Source organism: Culex pipiens, chromosome 2 (genome assembly GCF_016801865.2).
Source record: "Culex pipiens pallens isolate TS chromosome 2, TS_CPP_V2, whole genome shotgun sequence".
Classification (NCBI taxonomy): Eukaryota; Metazoa; Arthropoda; class Insecta; order Diptera; family Culicidae; genus Culex; species Culex pipiens.
In genome coordinates this window covers 90,780,624-90,804,379 of record NC_068938.1, presented here as the reverse complement: position 1 = coordinate 90,804,379, position 23,756 = coordinate 90,780,624, and the positions used below count along the sequence as shown (strand labels likewise).

The following is a 23,756-nucleotide window of genomic DNA, read 5'->3' as shown; positions in this document are numbered from 1 at the left end:
AGATATTCAACAAAAAACGGAAAAACTCCGAGCATTGTTGTCCCTATTTAAAAAAAAAAAAAGATCTGATTATGCTAACTTGACACACCCTGACACTTGCTGCAAGTGCGACAACTAGCCAGAGGGAATTCAGTCAGAAGACGTTTCGACACACGTACATGCCCGACTACTGTTAACATTTTAAATTATAACTCGGGACTGCAGCAAGCAAATTCAACCAAACTTCGGGACAATGTACAGTACTTGTTCGGTAACTGGGCTGAGAACGTAGCCCAGTCACCGAATTCTGCTCGCTAACTGGGCTTATCGAAAAATAACGAGGGGACCACCGATGCATAATATTTTTCTGATAAAATATAAAAATAAAAGATACTCAAATTTATTTACAATGCTTATTTTTCATTATTCTTTAATTGTGACTTGAAATTCCATAAAAGCTTGAAACAAGTTTTTTTTAATTTATTGAACATGATTTTTGCATCCATTTACCCCTCGGTCATTTCGGTTTGTTTTAGTTTTTGAAGTTTGTCTGCTTTTTAACTGGGCCCAGTTAAAAAGCAGCCCACTTAAACAAAACCCAGTTACCGATCAACTACTGTACATAATTGAATATTAATGTAACACAAACGCAGCCAGTCCGAAGAAAGCATACTGAAAAGTCTTAGGGTTCGATGATGCCACAAGCAGTTTTCTGTACACAAATGTTTTAAAAATCTTGGAAATCTATTATATCTTTTTCCCCATTTTTTTAAGGGGTTACATACATGTAAATCGGCAAAAATGTCAAAGGTTGGTTTGAGCACACACTTAAGCTTTTTTCAAAATATGTTTTCAGGGCATTAAAATATACATTTTCATCTATTAACAAAACAAATTTGAAGACATTTGATTGTATCATTGCCGAGATATAGCTATTTGAAGTTAGCAGTTTCAAAAAACGTTGTTTAAAAAAAAGATAAAAATATTTTTCTGTTTTTCATATAAAAAATCGCCAGTTTTTAATTTTTGTATTTTTTGAAAATTCAAAATTTCAAAATCGGGCTTCGTCATGCACACGGGATATGTCTTGGGAGTCTTCACGCAAAATTTCAGCCAATTTGGTTCATCCCATCTCGAGATATCGTGGCACCCGTAAATCAACTCGGTGATTAGAGAAAAACGCTCAGAAAGTTAGACAGTTTGCTTTGCGCATGGCAAAATTCTGAGCTTAAATAATCTATAACTGAGTTAAATCATGAAATATCTGCATGAAACTTTCAGGAGTGATTGAAATTCATTTTTCAAGTGGATTTAATAAATTTTTGGTAATATGAAATTTTGTGATTTTCTACATGTATGTAACCCCTTAAGTATTATTAGGGGAAAATATACCCTTCCTCGGCCCATTTCTATTATAGGCTTATCAGATTTTTGATCATGAATTACAGCTTTCATGAAGTGTTTTTGACTGTTTCAAAGTAATAAATTGCTTAAATAAAAGTGAGCAAGCAATTCGCTATTGTTGACGTATCTGAAAATGTTGTTTGAATAGCGGCAAACTGCAAAAGTGACGAGAATATGTCGAAAATTTCAGTGTGACGAAAATAGAAAATTATGAGAAAAACTTATCAAAAAATCTTTTTTCTTATTAGTCGAGTAAGACTGTAGATGACTTACCATAACATTATCTACGGAAAAGAACTTAAGCAATGATTATGAGTGAAATATATTACTTAAATCTTCCAAATAAAATAAAAACTTTTTAATTAATTTTAATCGACGGAGACCATCAAACCAAATCATTAAATTTCATGATTTTTTTTAGACTCTAAATAAATTATTTGTGAAACAAAATTTATACACTCTTGAATATTATAATTTGGAGGCCACGTGGTTTATGCACGAGCCCTTAACAGTAAATAACTGCAAAATAAGTTAAATTGTGTATTTAATTCCAAATCCTCAACCTGCGACCAAACGAGAATTGATAAATTGGGTTTTATAAAAAAGCGGGCTCGTCCGGGAATTGAACCCGGGACCTCTCGCACCCGAAGCGAAAATCATACCCCTAGACCAACGAGCCACATACAAATAAGGTGGACTCTATCCTTTAGTTCATATTGAAGTGATATTGAGCGGGAGGTATCAAATTATAGAACGAAAAATCAAAGCATGCTACAGGGATGCCAGATACACAGATTTGTCTGTGTTTCACAGACATTTGAGCTCGTGTCAGACATTTTTTGAGGTGCACAGACTTTTTAAAAACTTCATTAAATTGTTATTTTGTTAAAATATCAATCGAAACTTATTTCGTTAGTCTTCAAATGCTTAAAAACACAATTTTTGATAGATTTCTATGACTGTAAATTGATTTATTTGAATTTTAGACAAAGACACAGACATACACAGACTTTTTCACAGACATTTTTTAAAATCATGTGGCATCCCTGGCATGCTACTTGAAGGGACTCATAAAAATATATTGACAGCTGGAGCAATATTGATATCGAGAAGATCGACAGCCAGAGAGTCGACTGTAAATTGATCCAATTCTTCAAAGTTTGTTGGAATTTAAGCTATTTTGACCTTTTTTCATCGTCTCAATCAGTGTAATGCTGGCAAAGGTAAATAAATTAATTCACCTCACAGACAACACGCTGATTTATTTGCCACTAATAATGATATCCCGCTAATGCACCGCAAATCGCTCTACAAATATGCCCACAAATCGGCGTTCAATCAATCGGAAACATGCGAGAACCTCTTTTGCTCTCTGTACCAACGCGCGACGGTGGAGAGCGCGCCCCCCAGCAATGGGTAGCAACAGCGGCCAGATAGATCTATCAAAGTGGGCGGTAAAAGTGCAGGCCATAAAAACACCACGATGCGGCCGCTCTGCAGCAGCGTCTACAAAGCTTGGCCAACGAAGCGGATCAGCAGATGCAATTCCGCAACATTGTTGCAACTGCGTGCAAACGCCATTGTCGGGTTTTAGAGGAGGGGGAAAATCCCAAAGGGTTGTGAGGGGAGACGCGAGGTTAAGTGGAAAAGGCATAAACAATGCAACGCGATCGCGGTTGGCTGGGTGAAGTTCGTGGGAGCTGCAGCTTTGCCCTTTGGGGGTGTATCGCAGCGAGCTTTGCGATCGTCCTGGCGGTAAGGGAAGATTCAAGGGGGGGATTAGAGGAGAGGTTGCTGTCGGAGGTCAGGGTTACTTGGTTGAGACTGAGACACGCGAGGGTGACTGCATCAGCTGAGAAAATAGAGAACTTGTTTTGCTTATTTGAAGGTTAAATTGAATTTTTGATTAAAAGACTTCGTGCATCATAAGTTTAAAATCGACGTATCATGGTGAATATCTGATCATCGACATCGACCCGTACAGCAGACGGCCGATAGTAAACAGATCACGAAAGAATTGAGAGCTCTCCCGGTATGAAGATTAAGTATGAAGCTCAAGGATAGATCTTCCTGCGGTACTGCAAACCCTGAACATGGTTTTCTAGGCCTTCCGCCAGCGATCAGCTGAAGTCTACGATCCAATCCAAGACACCCACCATGTGCCCGGGACGCCCTCAGGACAGAATCCCACCCTTCCAACATTGTAGCAGCAGCTCTCTTCATTACCACCCAGAAGTTTATCGCGGGACCTCTTTATTCGCGCGAGCGCCCCTAGATAGCTGGGAACCTACCCGCACGAGGTCTCCACCGTTGATCTCGAGGTACTCTTGCTGCCGGGCGAAGAAAGTGCACACACAATCTCTGTGATTGCGCCGCGGCCTAAAGAGGAAAATTGTTGAGTAGAGCTAATTAATCTCGATTCGTTTAGCCGCGGCTAATGGTTGACTCCACGCGAGGAAGCGGGGCGCCCTCTTCGGGAGATTGATTCTGTGAGCTCGCGGCAAGAGCCTTAACAAGCCGGAGCGAATCTCGTAATGAAAGAGCAGCGCGCGGCTCTCTGAATCGCTCTACACGCGGAAAGGTAATTTATACGTGATAATTGCCGGTTGGTGCGGAACCTCGTTGAGGTACCAGCTGTTCTGATTCTTGGCGGACTAATCGAAAAAGTGTGTGTAATTAGTTCCCATTAGCGCGCGGGCGTGGGTGTACGGATAACGATTTGTGCCAACTTCCGGTCAACCACCTGAGGAATGTGCGAGACGTTCCACGGAGGGGGGAGAGAAATCACGCTGCCAATAGATCCGCAACTGGCAGGCAACTCCATAAATGGCAGAGGCACTTTCAAGCGGATTTTTGCGCCGTGGAATTTGGACGGACAAAAGTTTCGCGTTTCTCACGATTTCGATGGGCCGCCGGAGGGGTGAAGCTGTGCGAATTTCGTGCTATTTTTTTTGGCGAGGTCGACTAGTCGCGAAACGATGGAATTTGGACCCTTCAGTGGTGGCTACGGAGAGGTGGGTAAGTTTTGGCAAATACCGGATGTGAACTATTAGTTGAGCATGTCTAAAATATGGACCTTCGATTAACATATAAAAAAAAATTGAGAGTCAAATGATTCCAGGGTAGTAACTTAAATCCTATTTTCAAATTCTTGAATGTTTTTCGATTTTCCCACAACCTCAAAAAAAGGCAGAAAATTAATTAATTGTTTGTAAAAAAATTAAATGAATTGAACAAATTAAAAATAAACATCTGTTAGCTTTAGTAAAACATAGAGGTGGGCCAAATCGCACATTTTGAGGAGCCACTAATTTTCGCTCGCTCATTGAAATGAACCGCTCTTTTGAACGCCTCTTTCGCTCTTTTTCAAAATTTTGTTGAAAAGGCTATTTTAAAGAATGGTGTAATTTTTTATGTTTTTTTTTATTAAACTTTAATATATTATTAAAAAAAAAACTATAAACGAGAAGATTCTCTTGAGAACCAAAGGTCTAAACGTTTGAATAATTGGGTGCGGGGTGCACCCAAAGTTCAATCTAGGATTTTGGAGAAAATTGCTTTTAATTGTACGGAATTGCCTTTATTTCTGCTAAAAGTAAACAAATTTTGATGTTTTATTTTGAGAAAATATTCTGAGAACTTTTTTCTACATTCTGATTTATCAATTAAGTCTACAAATTCAAAAGTTTAATTGTGTAAGAGGAGTTGGTATATGGCTATTTAGCAGTTTTTCGGCAAAATTTTCCATGATCGGCATTTTAAAAATTTCCTCAAATATGTACTTGGGTAATTCTTTAATGTATCTTTACGATCAAAGGAATGAAAAGTATTTTATTTTGTTCAGAAAATAATTCACTTTATAAGTAATTAATGTAATTGAAAAAGTACACCGTGTTCACAATTCTGACAAATTTGACATTAATCAATTAAATTCTCGAAAACAAATTTCTGGCTACAATTTGTTGGAAATTCAATCAATTATATTTTTATAAACTTAAAAAAAGATAAAAGTTTAGAAATCGTTCCATCATGGGACGATTTTTTTTTTCAAAAGACCGGAGTTCAAAAAGAACCGCGGCTCTTTTTTAGTGAGCCATGGTTCGTTCCATTTTTTAGTGAACCGGCTCTTTGAGAGGCTCGCTCTTTTTTTGCCCACCTCTATAACATATAAACTTGACCACAAATTCAAAAAATATTTTTCGAGGAGCATTTTCATGTTTTAAAATGTAAAAAAATTAAAACAGTTATCTACATTTTTACCTATAATTATAGAAAAGGATATCATTCACAAAGAAAATTTCTCTATTTCCCGACTTGAGTGGCCACCCTTTAACAAAGCTTGAAAAATGATCGATCACTGAGAGAAATTGCTGATATTTTATAGAGCTCCTCGGGAGTCAGCTATAACCCAGTCAAATCAATCCGAATTCTGAAACGGAATCTAATTAGAATCGTATACAAATTCCGTTTCAAACGCAACAACCGGTTCGAATACGGAACCGGTTGTTGCGTTAGAAACGGAATTTGTATACGATTCTAATTAGATTCCGTTTCAGAATTCGGATTGATTTGACTGGGAATCATCGTTGAATTTTCACTGACGCAGCGCCGGTCATGATCGTCATTTAGATGCGACCGTCAGTTGACACACACGAGGTTGACACGAGACAATGCCGAACTCAACACTCAAACAGCCGGGCGATACGAAGACACATGTTCTCTATCTTTCTCGCTTTTCTCATCTCTTTCTAGCTTGTGCGAGTAAGTGTGGTGACAACAATCAGTTGAATGCAGTCATGGGGCCAAGTGAACGGAATATTGGTAGAATTCAAACGAACGAGCTCTGCGCGGCGCGAATGAGAGAGAGAGTGGCGAGAGTCAAATGACTGTGTGAGTGACTTTGCGTTGCGCTCATTCGTTCAGGTGTGTGTGAGCGAGAGCAGGGTATCAAAGTCAGACAGACGTAGCGACAACGAAAGAAGATATTAGTCAAGTGTCGCAAAAAATGTCGATAGAACACAAGCGTTGCCTGTTAATGGTCTCGTTTTTTTGAGTGTTTTAAGATATCACCAAGAGCATATTGCACTTGAATTTTTAATCTGTCATGTGGCAATATAATTTTTTGATGATGATTTTTTTTTCTCGCAATGAGCACTTCTCATCCAGTAAAATTTGGTAACTTTATTTCACAACGTTTCTCCAACTCCAACGGACTTTTTTCCAACTCAAAAAGTACAGTACTCAAAAACTACGATCCTCATTCCTTGCAACGGTCAACGAAAATTCGAAAACCTTCCCACACTCGTTTTTTTATGCTCGACGTTCTGTCCCAATTTATGCTGCAGTTGTACCCGTATTTCAGGAGGTCATTCGCCAATTACGTACACACTCCGGACCCCCCCCCCCCTTCTCTGTATGTAATCAAAACAATCCAGCGTGTGTGGTGCGCTCTTCGAAACTGGTTTTCACACACTCATAATTACGCGCCCCAAGAAAGCCCTGTAATGAGGTCCGAAGCGGTATTGCTACACGCACCAGATCCTTGGGATCGTCCTGAACCGCGGCGGTCGTAATTTACATTCTTGTACGTACCAGCAACGGGGTTTCGCGCAGAGAAAAAACCCAAGAACCGGTTGGTTCATTACTTTTTGGCGCGCTCCTCGGAGCTTGCTGATAAAAACAAAGGCGTAAAAGCCTTCCAAAATAATAATTTTCCACCGTTTCGAAGTTTCGAGAAAATTGGTCCCGCACATCCCACACACACACAGTATCATTCATCTTTTTTTTTTGGTTCGATGCAGAAGACTGGGATTTGGAAACCTCGATTGCGATCACTGATGGCGAAACGGGGAACAGATGTTTCGCGCGCTTTTTTCCTCCGTTTGGAAGAGTTAAAGTGAAGAGAGCAGCATGTTCTTTGCCGCGGAACTCACCATCTGGCCGGAGTAACGTGATCTCGGTGAGCAGCTCTTGTTGGTTGGGTGGTTCGAGCGGGGAATTTGGAGCGAGTTCTGAAGCTCTAACCAGGTCAGTTGGAGGATTTTGGAAAGTTTTTTGGAGTTTGAAGATTTTAATGTAAAATTTGTTCAGCCACAGTAGTGCAGAGGAAAAATATGGGGTTGAAAAAATGTCGGTGACAAGTTTCGATCCCTAGATCTTCGGCTTGTATCGTCTAAAAATGCAATTAATACGATTCCCGAAGGCCGGCTATGCAATTATGGGAAAGTATAATTTTTAAAGTACTGATTTTGTTTTTGCATAAAAACAGTTCTTCCAATTTCCACAGCCAATGACCCACTTCCAATTTGGTGTCAATGTCGCAGAATCAGTTTAAATTATTCAACTGCACACACGCACTCCATTTCCAAGTTCCAAAGTAAACATTAATTCCATTGAAGAATCGGCACCAGCCCATCTCCCTCCGCCAGTCAGCGTAGGTCCCACAGTCAGTAATACCCAAATGCATAATTGAAGTGTGTGTTGTGTTTTTAAGGCACACGCACTGGAAATTTCCCTGCGTGCGACGTTCGATCGGGCCAAAAATATGGAAATCGTATTATTACATATTTATGTTCTCATGCCGCTTGTAAATTTCGCTCGAGGATGAGTCGCGGCCAAGAGTCAATTTAAATTTTTATTATGTTTACTCTTTGTGTGCGTTCGAGAAATCAATTGACTTGCCGCCCCCCAAGAAGGTGAGGGGGGTGCCACAAGTGTCCCAATTGTGTAATTTTCTGTATGAAAAATGTCCTTTCAAGCGACAAGGGTCCTCTCTTTTGCAATGACACTTTGCCGCCGGAGGCTCTTCGAGGAAGCTTGTTTGTGGTAAACGTACACACGGAAAGTTGGAAAATAATAAAAAAAAAAAAACCACAATCAGAATCAGCGAATCATTCCGTGTATCACTAGTAATTGTTGACTTTGGAGGTTTTTCAACACAGCTAAAAAAGTAGTAATCCAGCTGCGTGTAAAAGGCTTGGGTGTAAAATAAATTTTGCATTATTATATGAAATTCTGTGTAAAAAAAAAAAAAAAAAAAAAAAATATAAAAATAAAAGACCTACTTGACCGAAATGTCAAGCTAATATATGCGTTTATCCTTCCCATTCTTCATCGGTCCGATGGCCGAGTGGGCTAAGGCGCCAGTCCGTACTGTTGGTGCTGGGTTTGAATCCCGTCGGTTGCAACTTTTTTTTGTGTTTGAAAAAATTGTACATGCAGTGTGTAATATTAAGTGTTTATTTTGACGAAGGTGATGTGCATGCTTTTTCATGCGATTTTACCATCGGATTTTTTGCTGTGAAGTGAAACACTCAAACAATAAGATGAAAATTTTCTGAACCCCTGTAGATGTTACCAACTCGTAGATTCTTTTTTGTAAAATTTATTGTGTTTATAACATTTAAATTGAAAACATCTTCAAAAAATCAACCTTCAATATTTGTTTGATAATTCCAAAGTTTTATCCACTGTGTTCCACCTCAAAACAAGGGTGCTTAAAAGCAAACTGCGTCCTTCCCCGGTTGAGAGTGGGGGCGAAATTGGCGCGATCGTGATAAGGCACGAAATTCATTTCATTTCCATTATCCTTGACTTAATGTTGATGCGGCTGTGCATGCCAGCGGACTCCCCCAACGGTTTATGGTGGTTGAGCCCGAGAGAGATCTCTTTACGGAAAGTAAAGTAATCGAAACCGGAAATGGAGCTGATTTTTTTTTCTCCTTTACCGATTATGGTTGTGATTTTTTGACATTTAGGCATTTTATGTTGAAAAAATAGCAATGTTGGCGAATTATGTTTATTTCACAACTCGACAATTATGAAGTTGATGTCAGTAAACGCTTCAGTTTCGCCAAGGAATGATAGATTTAGGCTCTCTGAACACGCTCCAATCGACAGAATTGAATTTTAGTGAATTCCCTACCAATAAATAAAATTGTAAATCTCGTTTATAAATCGACACTGTCGTGCTATCTTGTCGCACCCACGGTTTCGAAGTTCTGAGAAAAAACGCGTTTTAGTGTTTGACATTTGAAAAGACAAAAGCGAGAGCACGCAATGTAAACAATAACAAACACGTTTTGTTTGGCGGACCATTCTGTGCATTGTCCCGAAGTTTGGTTGAATTTGGTTGCCGAAGTCCTGAGTTATATTTACAAATGTTTACGGTAGTCGGACTAGTACGTGTGTCAAACGCGTCCTGACCTGAAATCCATTTGGCCAGTTGTCACACTTACATCAATTTTCAGGTTGTGTCAAGATAGCACGACAAGATTGAAACTTCTTTCATATGAAAAGTGGCAACAATGCACGGAGTTTTTTCGGTTTTTATTGAATATCTCAGTATTTAAATCAAATTTTGGGGATCGGTGAAGGTCAAAAGTTGAGGCAGTGTGAGCTGCGCAAAATGGCTGTATCATTGCTGAGACAAAGCTATTTAAAGTTAACAATTTCCAATATCAATATTTGATAGCAAAATTGTGGTAAAGACTCGTTAAACCGGACCCGTGTGCATGACAAAAACCGATTTTCGATTTTTATTAAAACAAGCATTTAAAATCGGGCTCTGTCATGCACATGGGCTATGTCTTGAGATTTCTGCAAATTTGGTCCATCCAATTTTGAGATATTATTGTGCCCGAAAATCAACATGGTGCTTTGAGAAAATTCTCAACAAGTTTAACAGTTCGGTTCGCATGGCAAAATGTAAGCTTGAATCGTCTGTTACTCACTTAAATCATGGAATATCTTAATGAAATTTTCAGGAGTGATGAAAATCATTTTATAAGAAGATTTTTTAAATTTTCTGTGATTTTAAATTTTGAATATTTCGAAATGTACAGAGCAAAAAATCCGATGATAATAATCGCATGCACGTAGGTTTGCTATACTGATGGGCCACTAGGGTGTAGTATGATTGTATGGAAAAAAATAAAGTTGTTCAAATTTAGTGAGCACAGCAACTTTTCAGTTCCTTTTGAGGTCCTAAACAACTCCCCAAAGTTTGAGAACGATTGGTTAATTCCCCACTTTGCGCAAAGCGATTCAATTCTCCATATAAATTTGTATGGAGAAAACCATTTCAAATTCAAAGTATTCATACACAGCAAATAATCCATTTGCAGCACAGCAATTTTTCAGTTCCTTTTGGGGAACTAAACAATTCCCCAAAGTTTGAGAAAGATTGGTTAAGTCCTCACATTGCGCAAAGCGATTTAATTTTCCATATAAATTCGTATAAGAAAAACCATTTTTTTTAGTTTTGATACAGCGTGTTAAAAACTCCTCTAAAACGTGTTTTTTGCTCAAAAATCACGTTTTAGACGAGTTTTGAGGACGCTGTATCTTCATTCAGGAGCAAGTTAACACTACTTAACCAATCTTTCTCAAACTTTGAGGAATTGTTTAGGACCCCAAAAGGAACTGAAAAATTGCTGTGCTGCAAATGGTTTATTTGCTGTGTATGAATACTTTGAATTTTGAGCTTTGATTTCACAGAAATTTTCACTCGCAATAGAAAAGACTCGATATTTTTTCATAATTATTATTTTGATGAAAAATACCTCAATACAAAATACAAATTCCTTTAAAAATAAGATAAAAATTGATAACAATTTGTCAAGGATGCAATTGAGAACAATTTAATAATTGTAGTTTTATTTATTGCTGTGCTGCAAATGGTTTATTTGCTGTGTATGAATACTTTGAATTTTGAGCTTTGATTTCACAGAAATTTTCACTCGCAATAGAAAAGACTCGATATTTTTTCATAATTATTATTTTGATGAAAAATACCTCAATACAAAATACAAATTCCTTTAAAAATAAGATAAAAATTGATAACAATTTGTCAAGGATGAAATTGAGAACAATTTAATAATTGTAGTTTTATTTATTTGTTGTTTTTTTTTTTTGCTTAACAGCTGAATATATATCACAACATGAAATAATTGTGAACTTCAAATGAAATACAGGTCGGTTTGATAAGCTGTTCAAAAAATGTTAACCCTCTACAACCAACACCCCACCTCTAGAGGGCTTCGATCTAAAATATCGCCAAAAGTTAATTTTTCAATCAAAGTTTTACCTATAAAAAGTATTGGAAAGAAAATCTCTTACAATTTTAGAAAATTTAACGTTTGGAAGCAATTTTTTTAGCAGTTAACTTTGGCTGTGTTTTTACTAACGTTTTCTATATTTTAAGTCAAAAGAAGTACACTGAAACCCCGATGGTTTGACACCAACTGTTGTCAAACGAACGAGGTCACGTTTTAGTTTGACACCCCTTTTACACGGAGTTCACACACACTACTAAACGTTTGTTTTGAGAGTGTGCGTGAGCCGGGGGTTGAGTGTATGCAGTAATTTTTGTAGTATCCCAGACTATGCCTCTACGCAATTTTTCACAACTTATATGATAATGGTGCCATTCTAGACCCAAAAATGTTTAAAACAAGCAAAAAATTTAAAAAATGACTCTGACAACATGAAAAAATTAGAAAGGCAAAATGTAATGATAAGATAGGATAGGTAGAATAGGCCAAATACTACCGAAAACAAACATAAACTAAACATAAATACAAATTAAAAAACAAAAAAAAAACAAACAAGAAAGCATAAGGAGAAGTATTTTTTTTTTCGCAGAACAAATGTTGCTCAAAATTACCTCCTGAAAAAAAAACGAAAAAATTGGGCAGTAGAGGGTTAAGAAATCTAAGGACATTCAAATTTAAAATTATGTATTCAAATTTCGTAAATATCAGGAGTAATTGTGTGTCCATCAAAAACCAGATGCTTTAATCAACCAATTCTGTCCTTCATTCTAAACATTGAGACAACAAAATTTCTTATCGGTCAGCACATAACCTGGAGAACTGATTCGCTTTTGTGTGTGCGAAAACTCCTTCCACGCCTACGTCTTCAATGACTATTGTGGAAAAGACTGCAACCACATAACACTCCAGCCTGCTTTGGGTCCAGCAAAAATGGCAACCCACCTGGTTGGTGCTCCTGACCCTTGACATTTGACATTGAACCAAAATAGGAATAATTACACTTTTCGTCTGCATGCAGGACTGGAGTGACTTCGAGTGTGGGTCGATTCCCTCCCGGACGGAGGAGGTGTCAACCCTGCTGCCCTTTAACTGGCCAACATTTCGGGTGAGCGTTTCTCGATTTCCTCTGAAGGAGCCCGTCGTCGTCGAGACTTTTTTTTTCTCTCGTCCAACTCTTCGTCTGGTTTTGGTTCGACTGTGGGTCTGAACTGGAACTCGTTATGCTTTGGCAAGGACATTCGCGCGTTACGTAACTTTATGCTAACAAGCCAAGGGCGCCCACCAGTCAGACGCGAGAGATTACGGGCGGGAGACGGCGGTCCTGACAGGTTGGCCAATATATGCCTCCTCCTCCGTACGTACGTACGTGTTGGCCGTGGCTGTCGACTGTTGCGCAACCCGAGATTGGAAGAAGGGGGCCCCGGAGGCGGCTCGGTGATAGCTCGGCCCACTGTTCAGGACGTCGTCGTACATAATTTCTGTTCTTGACTTGCACAGGGAACGAACATGTTTCGCATGTCACAAGGAATGGAACAATGTGTCTCTCGACGCGAAGGCTTGCCGGTGGTTGACAGGGCGGCGGCCCGTTGATAATGGCAATCCCACGTTCTGGGAGCGACGACGACGAGACGCGCGCGAGTCCTTGAAATCTTCCATATAGGCCAACGACGATGGCGGGGGCACAAGGTTCTCGATGGAAAGGTTGGTACCATTTATATTTTTGCAAGAGATTTCAGAGGTTTTAAGATTTAACGAAGAAAAAAACATCTTCAAGTCACCCTCCAACCATAGAAAGTTTTAGCGGTCTTGGCCGTTGCTCAACAAGTTGCGATTGCTTTGCAAGCGCGTTCAAGGATTTGCTTGAGTGGGACCAAAACGGGACGGGATGAAATAGGGTAGTTCCAGCCAGGCAAAAGTTTTCATCGCCCGTTTAGGCAACTGTTGCATTGGTGAAGAAGGAGTTATTGGTTCTTGTAGGAATTGAAGTACTTTTAAGTAATTCAGTTTCTGATGTATATCAAGCGCCGAATAAACAAATTAAATATTTTACAAAATATTGATTTACTTACAGTTTGAAAAATAAACTAACAAAACTTACCTGGAAGGAAACAAGAAAGAAAAAAACATTAGATACTGGTCAAAAATTGGTAATGTTTAAGATATTGACTAACTCAAAAAAAAAATTTGGTCGAGACTCCCGGGAAATTTTATTCATATAAATATGATAGCCAAATTATATAAACTAATCAGAATTTTTTTTGAAAAAATCGAAATTGCTCAGAACATTGAGTGTTCAATGATCGATATTCAAGTTCGAATAAACCAATGCTTGTGTAATCTTCTGATACAGAAAGTGTAATTTTTAACTTGTCAAAAATTCCAATAACTATAATTGAGTGTAGCCAAAGTTACTTTAAAGCATACTTAACAGGTACACTCCTGAAATGAAAAACTTTTTTTTTTAAATATTATTTTTATTTATTATGTCTAAGAGGGAAAAGCCTTTTTAAGATAAGTTCAATTTCTATATCATCTCTAGAGCATAACAAACCGTACAATTTTGTTTTTTTTTTTAATTCTAAGTAAGTTAATTTCGCTGTATCAAGGTAATTTCCTTTTTGATGTCAATAGTAGTTTTGGGTTTTGCATCAACCTCAATATTAAATTACATTTTGGAAAAATAACTCTGCAACTCTTTGTAAAGTTTAGGTCCGCCAATTGTTGAAATTCTGGTTTTCCGGATAACTGTAAATATTTCTTCATTTAATATTTTCCAGGTAAATATTTCTTTATTTAATATATACAATTGACCCAAGAAGGAAAAACAATTTTAAATTGTTGTTTTGAGTCGCTATTTATCATATTCAAATAAAGATACTGGGAAATTATATATTAGCTAATTTTAAATTTTTAAAAATCTAATAACAAGTACATGCAAAAAGCTTCAGAGTTCAGAAAAAAATATTAAAATGTAGAACTGTGAACTATAAAACGAGGCTAATAAAATTAACGTTTCACTGAATAAGTTTGAATTAATTGTAACTGAATTGGTTGAAAAGCAGCAAATTTATTACATTTCTGTTAAATTATTGGCACTATTGCATAGTTGCAAAAACTCCCAGGTCCCGGGAATTCCCGGGAAATAAAAAAAACAACTCTCGATACCCGGGAAATTGAAAATCTCGAGAAACGTCACCCTCTAATCAGAATACCACATACATTTTTATAGAGATTTACTGCCCCTGTTTGCAGAAATGAGAAATATTTGCTCTTTCAGAAAAACCAAAAATATCCAAAACTTTGTTCCAGAAATTTAAACATAACACGTAACCTTATGTGAGGGACACATTTGAATTGCGTTTTTCTCAGCTTGCTGTTATTGCGTATATGGGACATTTAGTAGATCATGAGCAGTTCAGAGATGGTTGAATATGACTGAATCTGAAGGTCTTAGTGGTAAAGTATACTATAAATAATATTTAAAAACAATTGACAAAATAGTTTGAATTTAACTTAATCCACAAATGCACTACTTTTTTCGAACATTTTTATTTTTCCCGAATTTAGGAGGTCATTTTGAGCAATTTTTGTTCTGCGAAAAAGTTTACATCTTTTTTTTATTGTTTTTCTTGATTCATTTTTAAGTTTTTTAATTTGAGTTTTTCATGTTTAGTTTAATTAATTAATCGTTTGGAGTCAATATTTAAATTTAATTCCAATTTGATATTTTTAAACAGGTTGAAAACAGGTAGAAAAATTTATTAATTATTATTAAATGTTTTATTACTCGTATTAATAGTACTTTGAATATCAATCAATAGCACGAGGTTTACCGAGTCGGATAAATACGACGAGTGCTAAAAAACAAGTTTTGCAACGTTTTCAAAACCAAAATTAGGGAAACCATGTCCAAAGAATTGAATTTTTGCAGAGGTTTTTTTTTCTCCGTTTGAATATTTTTTGATTATTTGAAACTCCAAAAGTTGAACTTATCAGCACTAAATTGGCAGCTGAAACAGTATTTTATTCAACAATTTGCAAAAGAAGATTTTTTCAGCACAAGTCGTACATTATTTAACGAGGTTTACCGACTTGCTTATAACATTTTTTTTTTATTTCGAAAAACGCTTTTTGAATGGAATTTCGTGTCAAAGTATGTTCACCGTTCAAATCAGAACAATATTGAAAAATGTTACTTTTCAATACTATTCTAGTGCCAAAAAGTTCAACTTTTCAGCACCCATTCCACCCATTTGTTATGTTTGGTAGAGAAAAGTAGGCCGTTTCGTCGTTCGAAAATGACAACAAAAGTTAGTAGTTTAACGACGGAATTGCAAAAAGAACTTTTCAGTATTGTTATTTTCGGCGGTTTATGGATTTTCAAGGCAAAAACACATGAAATATCTAAAAATGCATTCCTGACTGTACTTTATAGTTTATTTTTCTGAACATGACTAATAGTTTGTTTACAAATACGCTGATTTTGGGTTAACGAAAAAATAAACAATTATGATTTGAATTTAAAAATGCATAAAAAAAGTACTTTGAAGCTGACTATGAAAAACCCATCAAAAACCTAAAGTATATGATTAAAATAACATCAAAAATGCAAAAAAATAATGCATGGTTATTACATAAGTTAGCTGTGTGCAAGAATAAAACCCATCAAATCATAATCCGCCCATGCATACGAAAGCTAATCCAGCAGCGATAAACCACCACACAATTAATAATGCAACAATTGCCTCGATTGATCGACCAAAGGCGGCAAACAACAGTAATTACTGCAACTGACTGACCTCTGCCACTACACTACTGGTCTGGTCAAGTGACCAAGCCATCCGGCCTTTCCCTCCCCCGATTGACCCCAATTACTTTTTAATTGTTTTTGAAACATTTTCCACGTTTACACTTTCATGACCTGGGAAATCATTCAAAGTGCATCGAGCCCCTTTTATTCCTGGTCGTCGCAAAAATGGGGCCACCGGCACGTCCTCTCCCACCCCAGCAGACAGACTCGAATAATTATCGCAGTTATCGATTTTTCATCTCACAAAACCCGACCCGACTCTCGTACACGAGATGCAGCTTTTCGTACAATAGTGTCGGAGTTTTTTTTGTTGTTGCTTGCACTGCAACTGCAAGCTCTTTCTTGCCCACACCAGACTACTGCATTGGCAAGAGCCCACCAATACAACGGTGTGCAATTTTCCCGTTCCCGAATTCTACGAGAGTTTTATGTACTTTTCCTGATAAATGAAGGAAAAATCCCCCACCCCCCGGTGTCTATGTATCGCCAACGTTCCAGAACTGCAACACCAATACCAACACCGCTGGCTCGTAGTTTTTCCTGCGAAGGATGCTGCACTACCACCCCTGAAGTTATGCAACGACCCCCCAGCTCCAACTCCTTGTCCAGTTGCAGAGAAATTGTTGGAATGAGACCGGGGATTTTACGGTGAACCCGGAGATTGTACAGCGTAGAGCGGACCTTGTAGTAAATATCAGCTGCTACAGCTGCGCCGTTTGCGTTTCGACGACGAGACACTCCCCGGGTTGATGAGCTCGGAAAAGTGCGGACACCGCGACCCACCCCGATTCCCTGAACTCCTTTTATAAAGGAGGTAAGTTTTGAAAAAAAAATCTGAGCGAAAGACGATAACCAAAATCTACAACAAAGACATTTTAATATTCTTTAAGTTAATTCAGCAACGACGGAAATCAAACATACTAAGACGATTTGAAGAACTTACTTTAAAAAAGTACTTGAAATTTGATTCAAAATTAAACAACTGATAGTAACTGACGATGTGCCAACCGAGCTATGCCGTTATGGAAAGATGAGTGAAGCACTGTTTCAAACCTATCAACATTTGACGCCCCAATCCCACGAAAATCAACTGACCACGGCTGTCATTTCCATCGCCGACGACCCGTAAGAAATTACAGCCAACCCAACCGAACCGATCCTGACCTTCAAACACCCCACCCCTCCAGCCAAAGAGCAATAAAACTCAATTAGTGTCCTTTCCGGCGGCGGCGGCGACGGAATGCCACATTGGGAAAAACTCAATTGACCACCGCACACCAAGTCGATTCCGCCCAATTTCCTGTCTAGTCCGGGCGCTCATGAATGTTGAGGATTGTTGGCGGCGGCCACGTGGTCGAAAATGGGAGGACTTTCTTGGGGTTGTTTTTCTTTTAATTTTGAGACGAGTAAATTATACATTTTTTCTTTCTGGCGATGGTTGCGTTACAGAGAAGCGAAACAGCTTGGATTAAAATGACGACGGATTGTCTGGTTCAGTGTGGCGATATGGACTTTGGACCAATCGATTTTTCAATATTTAAAAAAAACCGCAACTTCAAGTAAAATATATTGCCAAACATATACTTAGATTTTAGACAGCTTTTGCTCTTGGGTACTTTTATGTTTCTATGTTTAATGTTTTTGTAGAATCCCTGAAGATGATGTCAAATACATCGAAACGTCGGAAGTAGAACAAAAACGGATCGTTTTTGATTAATTATTTACGACTGCTAAGCCGAAAACAGCCATATTAACTGTCCCAGTCGAGATAAACGAGTACGTTAGATAACTCATTGAAAAAAAAAAAAACAGAAAATAAATATTTATTTCAGAAGAACTTTCCTTCGCTTTACTTGGAGATGGCGAATTTGGCGAATTAAACACTGGTTTTCGTCATGTTTAGGGCGTCCAATTTTCCCGAGTTTTGAATTCCCCGGGAAACGAGAAAAATATTTTTGAAATTCCGGGAATTCCCGGGATCCCAGGAATTTTTAAAATAGTTATAAAATCTATGTTTTCATAATATTTGTTATGAATTCATAATATTTGTTAAGCTTAAAATCGTCGAATCAGCTCAATAATATTGATTGGTGATAATCTAAACTTTAATCTAAACGAGGATAACAGTTTTTGAAAAGATAAAAAGAAGTTATAAATGGTTGTTTTTGTTCTTTGTTGTGCTTTGGATGTTTATTTCCAATGTGATTCAAATTAAAAAAGGCTTTCATAAAAATATTTCATTTACAGTCCAGACTCGATTATCCGAAGGCCTTGGCAACATTTTACTTTGGATAATCAAAACTTCGGATAATCGAATCACAAAAAAAAAGTTGTCTTATTTTTGATTGTTGAGTTTAAGTATAACCCCTAAATTACTCTTCAGTGATTCAAAAAAAATTAATACAGGATGGCGACCAAAATGGCTGTGCTGAAATATTGAATATATGCATTTTTCAATTTAATAGGCAATTAACTATTCAAATTTGACTAAAAGGAGGTCGCAGAACTTGAATTATATGTTAAAAGTAAGAAAATTAAAAATTAGGAAAAAACTTTTTTTTGTTCCTTATTCGATTATCCGAAGTCCCATACAAACCTTCGGATAATCGAAACTTCGGATAATCGAGGCTTCGGATAATCGAGTCTGGACTGTATATATTTTTTTAAAAGGACATGACTAGAAAAGCTTGCAAAATTTCTTTGAAAATGTCTATAAAAACAAGAAGCAACAACAAATAAAATGATGCCAGTCAATGTAAAATTTTAAATATGTTTTAAATTTCATGTTTTATATAAACCATATTTCACATACTATCTTAAAATTACCACCGCCAACTGCACAGAAAAAAAAATCATGGTAATATTACATCTGGGAAGGGGTACATCTTTTATGTCAGAAAAAAATGTGTAATTTTACCTCTGAAAATGTGTAATTTTACCACTTTTCTGTTGTAATGTCGCTTTTTCAGTCTAAATTGAGGTAAAATTACATCATAAAAGAGGTAATATTCAACCTTCCAAAATTACACCTTCCAAATTTACACAATTTTTTACTGTGTGGGGACTACAGTCTGAACAGGAGATTTTAGAGCAGTAAATTTGGAAATCGGTGTATTAATTGTTACACAGCAAAAATAAGTTGAATTTTGGAATGTTGAAAATTTGGTAGGTTGAATATTATTCATTTTTTGAGTAATATTACTCAAAAAATGTGTAAAAATGGGAACCGGATGAATATTCATCAGAAACTGATCGATTATCCTATCTATTCTTTATCGGTCTGATGGCCGAGCGGGCTAAGGCGTTAGTCCTTACTGTTGGTGCTGGGTTTGGGTCCCGTCGGTTGCAACTTTTTTTTTGTGTTTACAAAAATTGTACATGCAGCGTGTAATATTAAGTGTTTATTTTGACGAAGGTGATGTGCATGCTTTTGCATGCGATTTTACCATCGAATTTTTTGCTGTGTGGGATTTAACCCGTAAAAAAAGATTATTTCAAAAATGTCACTTTTTGAGGCATTTTGGCCACTGAAGCGTTTATTTTCAACATCATTGGCGTGTAGGCCAGATCCTTGCGCATCTTTTGGTATATATAACATTGAAATTTGGAGCACCCTGGAGCTCGGTACAGACCTTCAATGTTTGGCATTTTTTCGAAAAATCGGCCCCGGCAAAAAAGATATGCGTCGCGCCTCACGACGCCCTGGACGCCATTTGATTTTGCCGTAGCCGATTTTTCAAAAAAAATGCCAAACTTTGAAGGTCTGTACCGAGCTCCAGGGTGCTCCAAATTTCAATGTCATATATACCAAAAGATGCGCAAGGATCTGGCCTACACGCAAATGATGTTGAAAATAAACGCTTCAGTGGCCAAAATGCCTCAAAAAGTGACATTTTTGAAAAAATCTTTTTTTACGGGTTAAATCCCATTTAAAATTGAAGGGCGGAGCGCCAGCTCCTGTTACGTCCAATCAAGCTCATATTTTGGATTTGGGCTTAGTATGCCCACCGGAACAAACCCTTGAATGCCCGCCAAAAAGTCATTTTTGTTACACTCTAATATTCATCAAAAACTGATGAAAATTCATCATTTTCTGGGGTAAAATTTTTCATTTATTTTGCCACAAAATGTGTCACCATTTCCTGATGAATATTACCATCATTTTTTTCTGTCTTTTTAATCGTTACATTTGTCCTGATTTGCCCAAGATGCCGGTGTTTGAAGGAAAATAATTAAATATGTCATTTTTTCAAATTTAAAAGCATAAATAAACGTTAATATGATACCCAGTCTTTTAAAAATATATAAAATAAACAGAAAATATTGTAATGCTGATATATGTCGAATACAATTTTTAATGCTTTAAAATTCTTATCGATTAACTGATTATTTGTGATAACTATGTATGAAGACCATAATTTGTCTTTTTTGCAATTTCGGGAATTCCCGGGACAAATTATAAAAAAATCCCGGGATTCAGGAATTCCCGGATTTCGAAAAATCCCGGAAATTTTGTCCCGGGAATTCAAAGAATGAGCGCAGTAGTCATGTTCATGCAATGTTTATCCAAGTTCAAGTTGCCTAGAAATCGATAATTGATAATAGAACCAACTTTATCTGAACCAGATTCTCAACAACATGGCAACCGTCACAACATGGACAAAGATAGGGGTTTTGGAAGACGGAAGTTGTTGATGCTCGACTTTTTCAACAGGACAAGGGAAAATCTCCATGGTATCCTCAAGTAAGTTTCGCTTCGAGTTGGGCGGTTTTTGGGAAGGTGAACGGTCTCCAGGTGACTTTAAGAACTTTTAGACAAAACAAAATCGAAAAAAAATACTCTCAAAAAAATACAATCAGAAAAAACAACACGTTTTTGCTCGCGCTCGCGGGGGTGTGTACATAAACCCAGCAGCGTGGTCCACCATATGGTTCTGTTTGCTGTTACTGATGGTTTATTGCATTTCTGTCTAGCCGCCCATACTAATTGTAATCAGGCTTTGAACACCGAGCCTCGGAACCAGGTCGTCATCGTTTGCGTTTGGCCTTTTGTTCGCGTTCGCGAATACATAGTCCGCTACACTCCCACACACCCCCAACACCAATTAAGGTGTCTGGCAGGCTACATGCTGATTGTTACACATTTGTTGCACCTTTTTTCCCCGGGTCACACATGTCCTCTCCCGGCTCAAATTATGTCAAGCAGCAGCTTCGTGACCAAGTCGGACTTGATGCAATTTGCGAAATGCACTCACAACATACTCAAGCACCCCTTTGCTTACTGGAATAGCTCAACCAGCTAACCAACCGAGTGTGTGTTTTATGTAAAATAGTACAAAACGGTTGCAATTATTCTATTAGTCGGAGTGTGACTCCACGCCGCCGCCGCCGAGAGTTTGCCCACTTTTCGCGCCCAGCCGCGTGCGGCTTGACGAAGCCCACTGAGCATAAATCATAGTCGGGGGGTAGAGTTGTGGAGTTGGAAGGGCTTTTACACGTATGCGATTTTATGATTCATTAGAATTTGCACTCGGCGGCGGCCAGTAGCATGTGGTCACACGAGGTAAGTTGACGCTGCTGTAAGTTGAGGGCACTGCGCTCAAACTACGGTGACAAGTTACTTCTACTCAAGGGGTATTCTATATGGTTCGGTCCCTTGACGTCGCGGTCACTGAACGATGCGAGCTCGATTTGCGTTCGATGGTTCTTGGTAAACATTGCCGCGCCGTGTAATTGGTTGTGACATAAAGTTCTTTGGAAACATTATCGTGTTTCGTTGACATTTAGCATGATTCCAACGGCCAAACCATGTGAAAATAGCTTCAGAAAGGGTACCAATTTGTCTTTCGTCTGCCATAACCGAAACAAATCTACCCGCCAAATTTTCCCAATCTCTGCAGGTTACCTGTCTTCCTCATCTGCTCTGATGAAGGAGCAGCGCGGTCTTTTACCCGTGTGTGTTGTTCCCGTGTTTTTGGGGCACGCGCGTTGTGAAGGAAAATTTTTGCGCGCCCACGACGACGACGACTGGCTTTCATAGTGGGTGGCCTCCCCCTCGGTCCCCCACACCATGGTAACCCCCCCGGGGTTATTGTGAGAACAAACTCCTGATGCTGCAGCAGGAGCTTTCTCTCTGTACCGTTGCCCTGGCAACGGGTGGAGAAATTATCGATCCATGGGGGCTTGGAAGAAGGGGACGGGGAGGTCAACCCCGAACAGATGTGAGGAAGCGCATCCCAGCTGGGGAGGGGTAGGTCATAGAAGGGAAATTCGGAGAAGTAGGGTGGGGGGTTGCAGCGACGAAAACATATGCGAAAATTTTACGGTCGGTTGTACCGTCGGATGATGAGGAAACTAAAGGAGAGAGATAGATGGGGTGGTAGAGGTGGATCGTAAAGATGATTTTTTCATGGGATTATCCTTTTTCACCCGGACTGGCCAGCCAGCATAACATGCGGAGCGAGTTCAGTCGCTCGCTCAAGTGGAAGGACCTTCGATGAACGATGTTATGTAATCCTTGCTCGCGCGCGCTGATTCATTGCGTTGGAAATCCGAGCTGCGGTGATGATGATGTTTTTGGAGTGCAGCTTCGATTTGAAAACAAATTGGGATTTCCAAAGAATTGATTGACTGAGAATGATTCATGGTTACATTTCAATATCGAAGGCAGAAAATGGATTTTGGGATAATGAGATTTGAGATTCCAACAATATTTTTTCGCTGCACATCAAATATTTCGACTCTATGTATAGGAAACTTTTGTAAGCCTAGTTCTTTAAAAGCAGTAGATCGGAGTTCAAATCCCGGCTCAGATCAACACAACTGATGATCGTTTCTCTTCTTGATTTCATTGCTTAGTAAAGGAAGATCATCATCACAATATGAACCTCATCACGACACATTTTGAATTGTCATTTAAATTGTAGAACAAAAATGTTCTTGTCCAAATCAGAATTGCTCTGATTTGGTCAAATTTCGCCTGTAAATTCCTTGTCCAAAAAAATTAGACCTATAGTTTATTGTTTGCCAAAATAGGGTGTGCATAAAAAATGAATTTTGACATTTTTGCATTAAAAAAAACACATTTTTCAAATTATCGTGTCCTCAGAACGGCTCAACCAATTTTGGCTCGCCGAGTTGCAAAAGAAAGGTGACCTTTTTATGAAAAAAAAAAAAAATAAAAAATAACAAAGCTGAATACGCTTACACTGCCCATGTTCGCATAAATGTCCCATTTGCAAAAAGAGCATGCTGAGAAAAACGCATTTGAAGTTTGTCCCATACATAAGGCTACGTGTTAAGTTTTCGCGGAAAAACTGGATTGCCTCCTGATTTCTAGAACAAAGTACTGGATGTTGTAGGCTCTTTTGAAAGAGCACACGATTTTGAACCAAACTGCATCAATACTTCAAAAACGATGAAAATACATATGGGACATTTATGCGATCAGGGGCAGTACAGATATAATGAATTTAGTATTTGCTGATTTGAAGAACCTAAGAGCTCCC

At 38.1% G+C, this 23,756-nt stretch overlaps 1 protein-coding gene and 1 non-coding gene across 5 annotated transcripts in view; both read right to left on the bottom strand.

The window, feature by feature from the left end:
• LOC120416291 (helix-loop-helix protein 11) overlaps positions 1 to 23,756 on the bottom strand; it is a 204,822-nt gene that overhangs the window by 65,268 nt on the left and 115,798 nt on the right. The gene's annotated exons all lie outside the window — the stretch shown is intronic.
• Positions 1,991 to 2,062, bottom strand: Trnap-cgg (transfer RNA proline (anticodon CGG)). Its single transcript has one exon. It is a non-coding gene; the product is annotated as a tRNA-Pro (tRNA).